General features: G+C 47.2%; 1 protein-coding gene across 7 annotated transcripts in view; it reads right to left on the bottom strand.

The window, feature by feature from the left end:
* Mef2 (myocyte enhancer factor 2) overlaps positions 1-13592 on the bottom strand; it is a 68272-nt gene that overhangs the window by 18537 nt on the left and 36143 nt on the right. Inside the window, exon 1 of one of the 7 annotated variants that reach the window (XM_070654955.1) lies at positions 5793-7109. The exons of the other annotated variants lie outside the window; for them this stretch is intronic. The gene's annotated coding sequence lies outside the window, so the exon portion shown is untranslated. Of the gene's footprint in view, positions 1-5792; positions 7110-13592 lie in introns of those variants that run through there. 7 annotated transcript variants of the gene reach the window in all.

The raw sequence follows: 13592 nt of genomic DNA, 5'->3' as shown, positions 1-13592 counted from the left end.
TAACTCGGGGCAACCTCTCTTTTTTTTTTTTTTTTTTTTTTTTTCTTGACCAAGTTAATGTAAATCAGGCAAATTAATCTCTCTCACCTACGCGGGGTAATTGAAGGACGTTAAAAAGCCGCTTGGAATAAAACTCGATTATCACACAACGGATTCCTGACGTATAAATACATGAATCGATCTTTGCAATTTTTTATTTTTATTTTTTTAAATATTTTTTCCTTCAGATTCAGACCTAGCAGCACGAGCGGGTACATACTTGAGAATAATTGTCCAGATCGCAAACTATTCTTTTTTCTTCTTGGTAAATTTGTTACGTTTACTTTTGATTTTTATCAGCCTAGACGAAGCAAGTATTACGATCGGATGAGGATTATCTGTAAGGACGCATCGCGCCTCGCACTCCTTTCGAATGGAAATCGGTGAGGAGCAGCAGGTAAACGTGGTAGCGCTTGATTGTAACGAGCCGCGATTAGATCGCGTCTCGTGCGTGAGGGATTATGAAACGCGATATCTCGATACGATACGTGGGGTAAATTGAAGCCCGACGAAAATAACGGGGTGAAAAACGGCGGCGGCCGCCGCTTCGCGTTAATTCACGTAACGACACATCGCGTGCCCGCGATGAATGGAAAAAAGCTTTAGTAAATATAACCCGAGGGGGGATTAGAATTAGAACGAGTTAAAGCCAGAGTTTTTACGCGTACCCCGGCTGGGTTACATAGCGCCGCGCGGAGAGAAAATTATCGACCGCGAATCCCGTTGTTTTACGTTTCAAAAGCGCGCACACGAACGCTCCGACGAGTGGGCGAAACGTTTGTTGATCCTCGGCTAAACGATATAAATAAAACTCGGGCGCGTTAAAACTAACATTTAATATTTGCACTTGGATTATCGAAGGAAGGAAACAAGGGAAATTGGATATAAATCCCGAGACGTAAAAAGTGAGCTTTGTTCCTCCGCTGCTCTCCTCGCGGAGCTCCATTCATTCGCATTATCGTTAAAAGATACGCGAGGACACTCGTAATTATCTGGCGCTAACTGTAACCTGTATCAAGATCCCTCAACGTCCGCGCGTAAAATACCTTATCCCCGGGATTAATTAAATTTCCCCGGCGCGTTACATACGAAATACACGCGGGACAGGACAGCGTGCTCTCTTAATTGAAAATGCAGCCCGCAGGAAAGCGTGACCCTCGTAATTAATGAAGCTAAAACTCGCGTCTTGTATACGCGTGGCACATGATTTGCATCAACTATTAAATTTCGATATAAGATTCTCGATACAAGATTGATTATCCAATGCAATATTTTCTCTCTCGAAAAAGAAAAAGAAAAAGAAAATTAAGTATCGAAAAGTTAATCGAATTCAGTGAGTCCTCTTCTTAAATAGCGACAATTGAATCACGGGCGATGATTTTAATCAGCTCGGAATCAGGGTGGAAGGCTCGCCGAGAGAAGAAAACAGAGAGGGGAGGAAAACAAAGGCGTAAGCCCTCTTTCACCCCTCAAGTAATACGCGGGATAATGATTTCGCAACGTCGAGCGCTATCACCGTCTTGCCACCTCGACGCGGAATCGACGTTCCGCGGGTGATCGATCGATGCACGTGTGTGTACGTTCCCCGCGTGTGGTAGGCACGGCTTTTCCAGGCACAGCTGAGGGACGAGGAGGTGGGAAAGGGGTGAGCGGGGTGAGGAATAAATTATTACTCGCTCGCGCGCTAGTAATGAATGAAAAGCGACATAGCTCTCCGCTATATATCCCTCTTCGCTATCTTTACCGATGTTGTACGGCGACGAGATCTAGGAAAAGACATGTCCCCGTCGATCGAATTCGGTTTATTATACAAGAGGGTACACTCCGCTGGCCGGAGTGAGGGTCAGCGACCAGTCAGCCTGCGCCGGCCGGCCTATACATCTCTCCTCGTTGTGCCCCACGGTGAAATACGTATCGGAAAGGAGCGAGCGTAATATTACGGTGGCATACAATAACGCGACATCGGAAGTAAATTAGTCGGCGATATCGCTTAGAGAGAAGGGCTCCGAATCTATTGGGGAGAATTTGCGCGGGAAATCGATCAGTCGGAAGGTAATTTTTTTTTTTTTTTTCGAAGGAGAAAACGCGGCGGAGAACGCCGACAGCTGATCAAACACTATCACGGACTAATTCTTCGCTTAACGGTTTGGAACAATCCGGATGTAATACGGTCCATTATCGGTGGGCTATCCCGCCGCGGTATATTGTAGTCAATAATGTCATATTGGAGCGCTACGAAAATAATAATATTACGCCGCCGCAAATTGCGCGACGCGACGCGCCGAGCCGCGAGGAGGAAAACCTCGGGTAGGATAATTGAAGAAAAATTAGCGAGCGCAAATTTATATCGCAATAACGGCACGTAACGTGTGCGGCGATTCTTCTCCGCGTTACCTAATGCAGCGTCGCTTTAAATGTCTCTCTGCGATACGTTACGCAACGCCTCGACCTTCACCCCGCGTACAAATGAGAAGGAATAAAAAAGACCGGCTGCAAAATTATGAAATTCTTATCGGTCGACAAAAACCCTGGGCAGGTTTTGATCGAGGAGTCCCTCTCCGGAGGCGTATACTCGATCGTCGCGCGGCCGCTTCGTCGGCGGAGCCGGTTCGCGGCGACACGTAAGGCTCATTTGCATCTCGTTACATCGCGCCGATTAATAATCGCCGCGATAGCGAGACGCGCGGCGTAGGAGAGCCGCTATCTGACGAGAGATATACACGTCACGGGCTGAAAGCGCGCCACGGTCCAGCTGATAAAACTCGTGCCTTATCGCGGCGGGCGATTGTGTCCGCGACCGCGCCGAGTCAATATCGAATTCAAAGGATTATCGCGTGAGATGCGTCGGGGTCGAGGCACAATGAAACGCGAGAGCAAGATTACGAAGAGCGAGGTAGCGAGGCGCAAAGTCTCACCGCCGAAAGAGGTAACTTGTTGGAGAAAAAAAAAAAAAAATATATATATATATATATATATCACTCCCGTCGATTCGTTTGATGTAATATCGAAAGAAAATTCGGGACGACACCCAAACGTATATTTGGATTATCGCGTTTAATTAGTTTGTCACGTGAGCAACCGTTATTGCGGATATAATGACATAGAATCAAAGTAAAGAACGACTGCCTGCCGCATTTTTTTTTTTTTTTTTTTTTTTTTTCCCCTCCGTTTCTCGAAGCTACTGAAGGATACGTAATACATTTTATCTATCTATCTATGCCTTATTCTTTATATCTTATCCTTGTGGCTGATAATTTCAGACCCACACGCCCGTGTGCGCGTGTACGTGTTACTCGATGGAATCTTCGCTCGACTAACAACTATGCCGGCTCGTTAGGATGTCGCTTTGTCGGATCGTTTATGCGTGCAAACCTGCGCAGATTCCGCACCGATGCTCGCGCGCTAGATAGCGAACCGATCAAAACGACCATCGATGATTTATGGTATTACGAGTAAAATAACGTGTCGCGCAATAAAAGTTGAAATCCCGGCAACGGCATGGCTGCGATCGGGAATTATTCCACGCGAAACGTTCCGAGATTCGGGAATAAATGTCGCGCGCGTGCAATGGTAATAAATTAAAAAAAAAAAAAACAAAGTATTACACGCCACCGCGATAGCTTAAAAATGGGAAGTGTCAACGTTTCGAAATTACCGGTATTTACCCTGGCGCAACAGATTAAACTTCTATCGACTGTTCTTTTTGATTTCCGAACAATATTGTTTTCGAGATCAAACAAAAACCAATATTTTTTTTTTTTTTTTTAAACAACTCCTTTTACGTCTCGCATTTTTTTTTCTCCACCCTCGAATCAGATCGTCAACGATGCGCCGGTCGCGCGCGTTACGGTAGATCGAATATTGTTTTAAGGATCTGATTAAGTATCTCGTCGTGGTCAGAAGATATAATTTATCACAGAGGCGTGATCCTCGGATTACACGGTGGTTACCAAGCGCGCTCTTTTCTCTCTCGTGTTCTGCGAAGGGAGGGCGTCTTTAATCGGAGCGAGAGAACCGAGCTGGGTCCCCATTATTTTCTCGGTCAACCTAACAAAGTCGATATGGCGACAGAAAGAAAAAAAAAAAAAAAAGGAATTAGTAATCCCTAATCGCCGGCTGGCGATTCCTAAAACAACTTTGTATACGTTAGACTATTAATTACTGCGGCTTAATGTATGTTTTCCAGCGCGAGGCAAGTTTATCTTTACTTCACCGTAAGTTTGCGAGATACGTTGCGGCTTATGTTAAAGATCTCTAAAATATTTATAAAACAAAATAGAAATCTGTGTACGTGTGAACGTGTGGCGGGAATGAAATGGTTATTTAACGGAAATGCGATACGAGTTGAGCCGATTTCAGCGAAACCGTCGTTGTACATATAGCGCGAGTGATAAATATTACGCGATTTAGGATTTTGAGTAAATTGCTCGTTAAGAATTGATATTACAGCGACGCTCGTTAATCATTTCGGGCGCAGAAGGCGTTCCGTTTCTCTTTCGATAAAACGACGAGCGCTTTAAAAGGCATCAACGCGAAATGGTAAATCAACTGCGGGGGAAATTACATTTTTTATTTACTTCCATTTCGCATTTCGCCTACTGTCTCGCGCGACTCTCGCATATCCCGGTTATAATTTATGTAATATTTAAATTATGTAATCTCCTCGTGTTTAGAGCCTCGGTTATAAATTAGATAAAAGTATTACTACTACATGTCAACGTAAACAATGTAATACTGCACACACGTTTCTCTGATTGTCTTATCAGCGCAGCATTAATTCCAGCTTGAAAAACGATTAACCATATCGACCGTGCATTCGTATAAAAAAAATATTAAAAAAAGAAAGAAAAAAAAAAAAACGATTGTTCCATTTTCATAAAAGTTGGGCTCTTTTTATACGTTTTAATCGTGCCGCGCTGCTACTCCAAACTATCTGAATTATCAATAAAATAATACCAAGTACATCCCGGAGGAATTATACTCCCGGGACTCGGTTAATTCTGACCGAGGTATGTCCAAGACCGTGACAGGTCTAATTCGGAGTGATTATGAAATTACGGCGCCTTGAATAAGACAGATATCGAGTTAGGGACGGAATTTTGAAGCGTGTACTTGGAAATCGAATTAGACGAGATACGATCGTCGTTCCCGATGTTAATCGCGATTACTATTCAGCGTCTTTAAATCGCTTGCTCCGCTCCCGAAACAAAATGACGTTGCGTCGTAGCGAATTCGCGTAGAACTCGGCGATTTCGAGATAGAAGGTACGTTGCCCTGAATTGGAATCGCAGGGCTAATATTTTGAGTGTAGGAAAGATTGAATCGCGCGAGCGCGCGCGCGGCAAAGATCAAAGATCACGACGTGTTGGGGAGCGCGAAGATTATCATCCCGGGCCAGAAAGCCCCGCGAAGTAGATCTTGGCTGAGCCGACCTCCACTTTGCGAGAATCGCGGCGTCGAGGAGAGCCTCGAGGGACGGCGAGAAGCGCGTTCGAGATACCGACCTGGACGTGGTCCAAGAAGACGCATACCTAACGAGCGGTTCGATAGTGGGGGAGAAGAGAGATTCTCTCGACGAAGATTTACCGTGAGCGAGAGTGTTTCTCTCTGTCCTCCCACCGCTTCTCAGTTACTTCGTTTCTTTTTTTTTTCTCTCTCTCTCTCTCTCTTTCTCTTCTTCTCCCCCGTCACCGTTTTCCTCACGGGTTCTTTTCCGCTCGTCAGGAGAGCGCTACCGCGTTTGGTAAACTCACCGGGTCTCGCAGTCTACTGGATCACCAGCGGGGCATGTCGACGGGGGGAGTCAGGTTGGTCGGCCGAGTTCCTGCTGAGCCGAGGCGTATCGATCGATCTTCTCCACAAGAGCGTCAACCAGAGCGAGGCCGAGAGCGAGCGGGCGATCCTCGGGATCGGCGCCGCGTCGCGACGCGGCGCACCGCACCGCACCGCGCCGAATCGCGATCGCGATCGCGATCTCGCACGAGAACGCGGCCGTCAAGCGAGTCCCACCGACGACGACCACGGATGACAAGAGCGACTTAACTGGCGTGCGGGAACCGTCGGATCGCCAACAACGACGTCGTCGTCGTCGTCGTCGTCGTGTCCTTCTTCCTCTCTTTCTCTCTCGCGCTCACGACGTTCGGCCGTTCTCCAGAACGACGTCAATGGTCCCGCGCGGGTGATCGATATCTCCCCACACCGCGATACAGCACCCCCGCGGCTGCCCCGCGCGACGAAGAGACGGGAACGAGAGACGAGATCGTGAGACGGCGCGATCGTTCGCCGCGATCAAAACAAAACTTCTCGCTGCTGTTGTCGCTGCACCTCCCGCTCCTCTATCGCTTTTCTCGTCCACCACCTTCTCCTCCTTCTCCTCGTCGGATGCTGATTCTCCCGCGCACTAATCCGCGCCGCCGATACCGCACGCCGAAACCGACAGGCGCACTCCTCTTTCCCTCTCGTCGCGGCTCCTTTCTATCGGCGATCTCCTCTCTTTTCTCTTTGGCACACTCTCCAGCTCCGGTTGGCTACTTCTCTTCCTCTTTCGCAAACGCGACGCTGGCCTCCGCTTTCCTCGTTTCCCGTTCCTGCCCGGATCGATCGAGAAAAAATCTTAATCTCACCAAATGTTCCACTAATTTCGTTCGAGTCCCTTCGCTTTTGCCTCTCCACTCTCTCTCTCTCTCTTCCTTCACCTTCGCCGTCAAGTCACTTGCAAAAAGGGCGCACAATTTTATTTATAGGGACGTCCTACGGTCGTGATAACTCGCGCCGTGAATTATTCTTAGGTCCGTCGTGCGTGCACGCGCGTGCGTCGGTTACCGTTGTTGCGCGCCTGGTTAAGATAGGTTAGCTTCTTATCCGCGACGGTGATCGCGGTGACTAGATGCGTTGACTAGATGCACGGCGAGGAAAGCGTCCTTCTTAAAATATACCGCTCGCGCGGGTGACAAGCACGACGACGATGGCCGACGACGAACGGCGAGGCGAAGGTGGCGGTGGCGGCGGCGGCGGCGACGTAGGCTCCGACGGCGTATCACGCGCGGACGGCACTGATGCTTCTTTACGCTGCCGGAGCGTATTCAAATTTAGACACGCGTCGTCTCTCCGCGACCACGAGCCGACGGGTGCTGCTGCCCTGGCGCACACGGCCGCGCGTATGTACGACGATGACGGGTGGTGACGGCGGTGGCGGCCGCTTGCGGTGAGCTTGCCGTGAGGACGGTTAAAAAACCAGGGCGGTCGCGCGCGCTTCGACCGACCAGTTCGCCCCGAGTTCGCGGTCGAGCCTGAAATAAAGATTTGAGGAAGTCGCCTCGAGAGCCGAGCGCGAGAGAGTATGCGGGCGGACATACGCGCGCGCAAGAGCGAGAAGAAGAAACGGCTAGATCGAACGAGAGAGAGACGGCGCGAGCGCGCGAGAAGGGGAACTGAGTCGCCGCGGCTGGCAATCGTGTACCAGTCGGTCCACCTCGCCTCTCAAGTTTGCCACGGCGTGCCGAGATACGCGACGCGACTCTCCATTGGCCGACGATGCCGCGGACGTCAGCCAGCGGCTGGCCAATTGCGGCGGTCGGCGTCCGCGCGCCATCTCGCGCCCCTCGTCGTCGGCTCGTCGCTGATGTAACGGCCGTCTCCCTCGCACTTGTTCGGACGATCTGGATCGTTTTCCGAGGAGAACGGAGCGAGAAGCTGCTACGAATTTTCAATCGCGGCGACGCGAAACCACGCGGCGCTTCCACTCCTCTTTCTATCATCTTTTTTTTATTTCTCTGTCAATAATGTATGAATCATAATATCAATAATCTTGACCAAATCGTAATTTCTAGCATCCTCCCCTCGACGACACGATTAAATTATTCGGTTCTTTTATACGATATTCATTTAAAAGAATAAAAAAAAAAGCAGCGGCAGCACGGTGACGCGCACAGAGGAAAGAATAAAGCTGAATAACAAATTAAAAAAAAAACCAATGTAAAAATTATACAGTCAGAAGTAAGCGGCGCCAAACGACTCTGTAGCATCAACGATTCTCTGTTCAGCAGTCGTGGGAATACTTGGGAAAATCTCAGAGATGAAAAGGTGGCTTGCAAATGCAATCGACAATTGCAATTCGGAGAAATTGCACACCTCGACGTATCCCTGAAAATTTCCGATCGCACGTGGTTCACCGTCGGGAAATCAATACGTGGAAGATTCACGATAATCGTCGCGGGGACAATTTGCGATCTCGCGACGCACATGTTACGGGATGATCAAGTCCTCTCACGGCGAGGCGCGGCGCATCGCGGTGTTTTCCTCGATCGGCGACATGCGAGAGAGAAGTGCCGCAGCAAAATTAATCTTTCGCGAAAAAGAGACGATTACGAAACGAACGTTAACAACGAGATTACGAAGCCGTTACGTCGTCGCGGCGATAGGCGGAAGACCTCCGCCCGCCTCGCCCGCGAGGGAAAGCGCGGCGAACAGAAGGAAAAGAGAGAAAGAAAGAAAAAAAAAGAAAACTCGCGAGATACGGCGCATCGGCGTCAGTCGATACGCGATTCGACCGATGAAAGGCCGCGTGTTTACGCAAAGCCCGTAGCATCCTTACACTTTATTAATATTTCGCCGGCCAGAAATATCGCGGCGGCGCAACGGTTCAAGAATCGACCTGCGTTTTATACGGCGCTCGCCCGCGTTACAAAGTGTGTACGCGCGCCACAGAGTCGACGAAAATAACAATTGTGTTATAGACCGGGACGCGCGGCGACTGCCCGAGTCATGCACCGCGCTATGCACAAGTGCACGATTCTATTTAAGGCTTTTTATCCGCGCTTCCGCTCGATTTCCGCGTAGCGTCTCGCGCGAGACAGGTATTTCTTCCCTTTTCCTCCCAGCTGATATCCCTGTTCTCTATTTCGCGGCGGCCGAACGATCTTTGGAAGCTGGACGCAGGACCTTCGCCTCTCCAACTTTTTACCTAACTCCCCTCTCTCGTTTCACGTTCGAGCCTGTTTATGAACCGTGCGTGCGGGACATCCGTGAAATAAACGAGCGCGGAAAGTAAATAATTGTTTACCCGAACGAAATTCGTCGATTAGTTTAAATTGCCGTGAATCTAGGATGAAAAGGTTACGTATTAATCTCGCCGAAACATTTCCTGTAAACGAGAGTCCGGGCATTCGCGTTTTTAACAAGTAATAATCGATGTTGAAGCACCCGCGGAGAGCTAAACGGTTTTCATGGAATTAGCTGGGAAAATGAGCGAGGGATTTTTAGCGTCGCAGTTGACGAAACGGGATCGTAAAGAGCTAAAGTGAAGGTATCCGCGCGATGAGAGAACGTGGATCGTTTGTCCGATGAGAAAGGAAACCAGACGAGTCGCTGGCAGCTTCCAAAACCGCACAATCGGCACTCGAAATCAACGTTCACCGGATATGCATCCAAAATTGACGTCGATTTGCTAAGGCGATATCGAGTGTCGCGGTAACACGTCAATCGGAGTTGCCGACACTCGCGCGGTTCATCCCGTCGAGCGTTAGACGGCCGATAGCACGACATTTGAAATCTGTCCCCGGTAAATATATCAAATCGCCGCAAAAATAGCCGCGTGTACGTTTCCGGAGACGGATTGTACGACGTGTCATTAAAAAGCTCTAAATTACGTTCGCGGACAGCTGAAATTGCCAGAGCTGGAATATCTCTCTTTTTTTTTTCTTTTTTATTTTTTTTAATATGGAATAGAGCCAGGATGAAATTGACGTGAAATACGAAAATAGATTATAATGCAAACTAACAGAATATTAGAATATTAGACTGTCAATGTAGTATAGGGGATCCGCGAGCTTTCTCGATTCATATGATAACCGGCAATTTCGGCCTCGTGAGAACGCAGAGTATTAATAAAATAGCACAAGTAATCTGACAAAGAGAAATTTACTCGTACAAAAGTACTTTCAGCCGATGATATCGGTAACGAAAAGGATTATTTATAAGACTTGGGGAAAATCAATGGCACGCGGCCGCGAGTCGACCGGGGGACTCGCATCCGTTTGGGAAGCCTAGTTTAGGCCCTGACAGCTCGTGCACAACTGTTGCACTGGCCTGAATCGTACAATAAGGCTGAGATCTACGAGGCGGAGGGAATATTCGTGTCGGATATTCGACGTAAAAAGCTCGCGCGGGAGCCGCGCGGTGCCTGTCGATATTTAACGAATTATCGCCGGTACGGGGGTAAATATAAATCTACTCCAGGTCGGATTGTAATGTATTATGCATGAGCTGCAATGTAGCTGTACCCCTGCAGAAGTTGGACAACCTAACCCGTCGAGAAAGGGAGAGAGAAAATATATATATGTGTGTGTGTGTGTTTGAGTGGATGTATGAGAGAGAGAGAGAGTGCTCAATATGTCCTGGCCTATCGATCTCGCACCGAACGAGCGCGAGAAGACACGAGAAACGGAAGATGGATAAGTAATTAATAAGCCTAAAACGGGTCCGCGGTCGACGATGATCGTTCGTACTAAAGCTGCGCTCGGATACGCAACGATATTGCGTTAGTGGGCAACTATGTGGAAAATGAAACGCGAGAGCGGCCTAATTTAAGATTTCGAGATTCGTTAGATAAGGACTTTTGCCAAAAGTAAACGTCAAACTCGATTACTTAAATCAACTGTTCCGAAGTAATACTTGCATCTATTATTACATGTAATCGAGTCTTAATTCAGACAATATCTATTATCCTAAAATTATTTAATTGGAAGACTAAAATACGGCGAAGAAATCGCTCCAAGATAATTCGTTTCTCCGCGTCTATATTAACTCCTGTACATTATCTTTCTTCTTTTTCTTCCGAAAGTTGATACAGAAATATTTTGGTAACTGCGAGTCGCGGATAATCTGGGCTTTTGAATAATTATTTATATGCATCTCGCGAAACGTTTTGTTCCTTCTTAAAAATTTATTTATTTATTTATATATATATATATATATATATATATATATATATATATATTTCCGAGAAAGTAATTTTTATGTTTAAAATTCCAACATTTATTTTACATGTCCGAGAGTTATAAAGGTGCAAAAATTTCTGCGCCGTGTTGCTTCGAACATTGCCAAGGACATATATATAGCTCGCGCAAGTGCGCCACATAAAATATCGAAAAAGAACTTGAGACAAGCGGTGCTCGGGCGAACAGGGATATTTAATTAAGCGGCATAAGCTATGCATGGCCGTCGTGCGAGATGAAGCGAGCCGATGCGACGCGCCGACCGGATCGACTGCCGCGCGTTCCTCACAGTGACACTTTCGTGGAAGAAAATATACCTATCCATTCAGCTGGAAATGACTAATTAACGCCGGTGCACGGGTTATAGACGAATAGTAACTCGGTTATGAAGCGTTCGAGAAGAGCCAGGTGATAAGCAACGTCACTTCTGCGTCTCCCCGCGACTACTCTTTTCCGGATTTTGCCAAGTCAACTACGTTACATTATTTCCGCACATTACTGTCCCGATGTATGATATCCACCGTGCCACCGTCGCAAGAATAATATAAATTTTACGAAAGTAGTATAAATAGAGAGCGTGGTCAACTGCCTATTGAAATACCTTTAAAAAACTGGTAAAACAAAATCGCGGTTTAAAATCATCCGGTGATCGAAACTGATTTAACGCTGCCGCGACTGCCCTCATAGCAGAGAGAGAGAGAGAGACGCGTGGTAAAAGTATCAATTACGAAAATAAACTGCGAATCTTGGACAAAAAGGATTTATCAGCGCGCTGAATTTCCCATGCATTTGATGAATTAAATATAGCCCCCCTTCTATTTGCGACCGACGTCTTATTTGCGCAACGAAAAAGAAAAAAAAAAAAATGCCTTTCTGATCGTGATATTATTATCTACTTGGCGCAAAAACTTAATGAGGCGTGGCAAATATTGCAAGAGATTTCTTTACCGTTTGTTACGAATTATTATAAAATTCTTGCTCGTCCCGACGTTAGGCCCTCGAGGATACTTGTTGCTAACGAACGTCTTTTACTTCGTTCTTCTCTTTCCCGAATCGAGAATCTCTCTTTCTTTCTTTTTTTTTTTTTTTTTTTTTTTTTTCCTTTTCGGTGTTGAAATCGTCACGTAGAAAAGGCCGGGAATATAGGGGAGAAGGAAATTCCCGGCAACGCAGAAAGAGAACACCCAGAAAGAGGGAAAGGAGGAAGAAAAAAGGGACGAGGGATGAGAAAAGAGAAAGCGTAGAAAACAGGTAGAGATGATGGGCGCGGATACCTTTTAGCACTGTAAAAGGGACGTCGGGCCCTCGTGATCTCCTTTTGCTCGGCGGTGCGAAGGAAAAACAATGAACGTAACAAATACCTTCCAACCGGCGGGATCGATAACAATATCGGGGCGATATGTTATAGTCGCATCCCTCCCTCACCCTCCCCTGTATCACGAGTCCTCTCTGCCGCTCGCACACATACGTATGCGCATACATGCAGATGTGTGTGTGTGTATATATATACATATATATCTCCGTGTCTCTTCGTTCCATCTTCATCTCTCTCTCTCTCTCTCTCTCTCTCTCTCTCTCTCTCTCTCTCTCTCTCTCTCTCTCTCTCTCTCTCTCTCTCTCTCTCTCTCTCTCTCTCTCTCTCTCTCTCTCTCTCTCTCTCTCTCTCTCTCTCTCTCTCTCTCTCTCTCTCTCTCTCTCTCTCTCTCTCTCTCTCTCTCTCTCTCTCTCTCTCTCTCTCTCTCTCTCTCTCTCTCTCTCTCTCTCTCTCTCTCTCTCTCTCTCTCTCTCTCTCTCTCTCTCTCTCTCTCTCTCTCTCTCTCTCTCTCTCTCTCTCTCTCTCTCTCTCTCTCTCTCTCTCTCTCTCTCTCTCTCTCTCTCTCTCTCTCTCTCTCTCTCTCTCTCTCTCTCTCTCTCTCTCTCTCTCTCTCTCTCTCTCTCTCTCTCTCTCTCTCTCTCTCTCTCTCTCTCTCTCTCTCTCTCTCTCTCTCTCTCTCTCTCTCTCTCTCTCTCTCTCTCTCTCTCTCTCTCTCTCTCTCTCTCTCTCTCTCTCTCTCTCTCTCTCTCTCTCTCTCCTCCTCCTCTCGCCGTCGAACTCGCACGGCAGCGGCAACCAACGGTAGCAATGATATTAAATTCTTCAGGAAAATCTAGCAAAGTCCATCTTCATTATCGGATGAACCGCGCTTAACCGTGTGACCTGGTCGATCGAGCGCCGAATCGAAAATAGCAGCGCATCGAAAATGATGGGAGAGCGAGACAGTTCGCGAAACGAAAATAGACGTTGGACAAGGGAGGTTTTTAAAATTCAAACCTGCAAAACAATTATCTTTTATATCTCGGCGTTCGCCACCTCGGAATCGATCGACGTGTAGCACAGCCGGTAGTCCGTGTGACGTTATCAATTAGCTCGCATTATTTCTCCATATAGATATTTAGGCGAATAGATATCTGTCAGATTTCTTATATTTAAATGCATCCGTTTGCCAAGATCGCCAAGATATGATAATTAATATTGTTTTGATAGATTCTCGTCATTAACTTCCACGTGGAATAATTTAA

The sequence above is a fragment of the Cardiocondyla obscurior genome, linkage group LG04 (genome assembly GCF_019399895.1).
Source record: "Cardiocondyla obscurior isolate alpha-2009 linkage group LG04, Cobs3.1, whole genome shotgun sequence".
NCBI lineage: Eukaryota > Metazoa > Arthropoda > Insecta > Hymenoptera > Formicidae > Cardiocondyla > Cardiocondyla obscurior.
The sequence above is the reverse complement of the archived record's forward strand: the minus strand, read 5'-3'. Positions and strand labels throughout refer to the sequence as shown.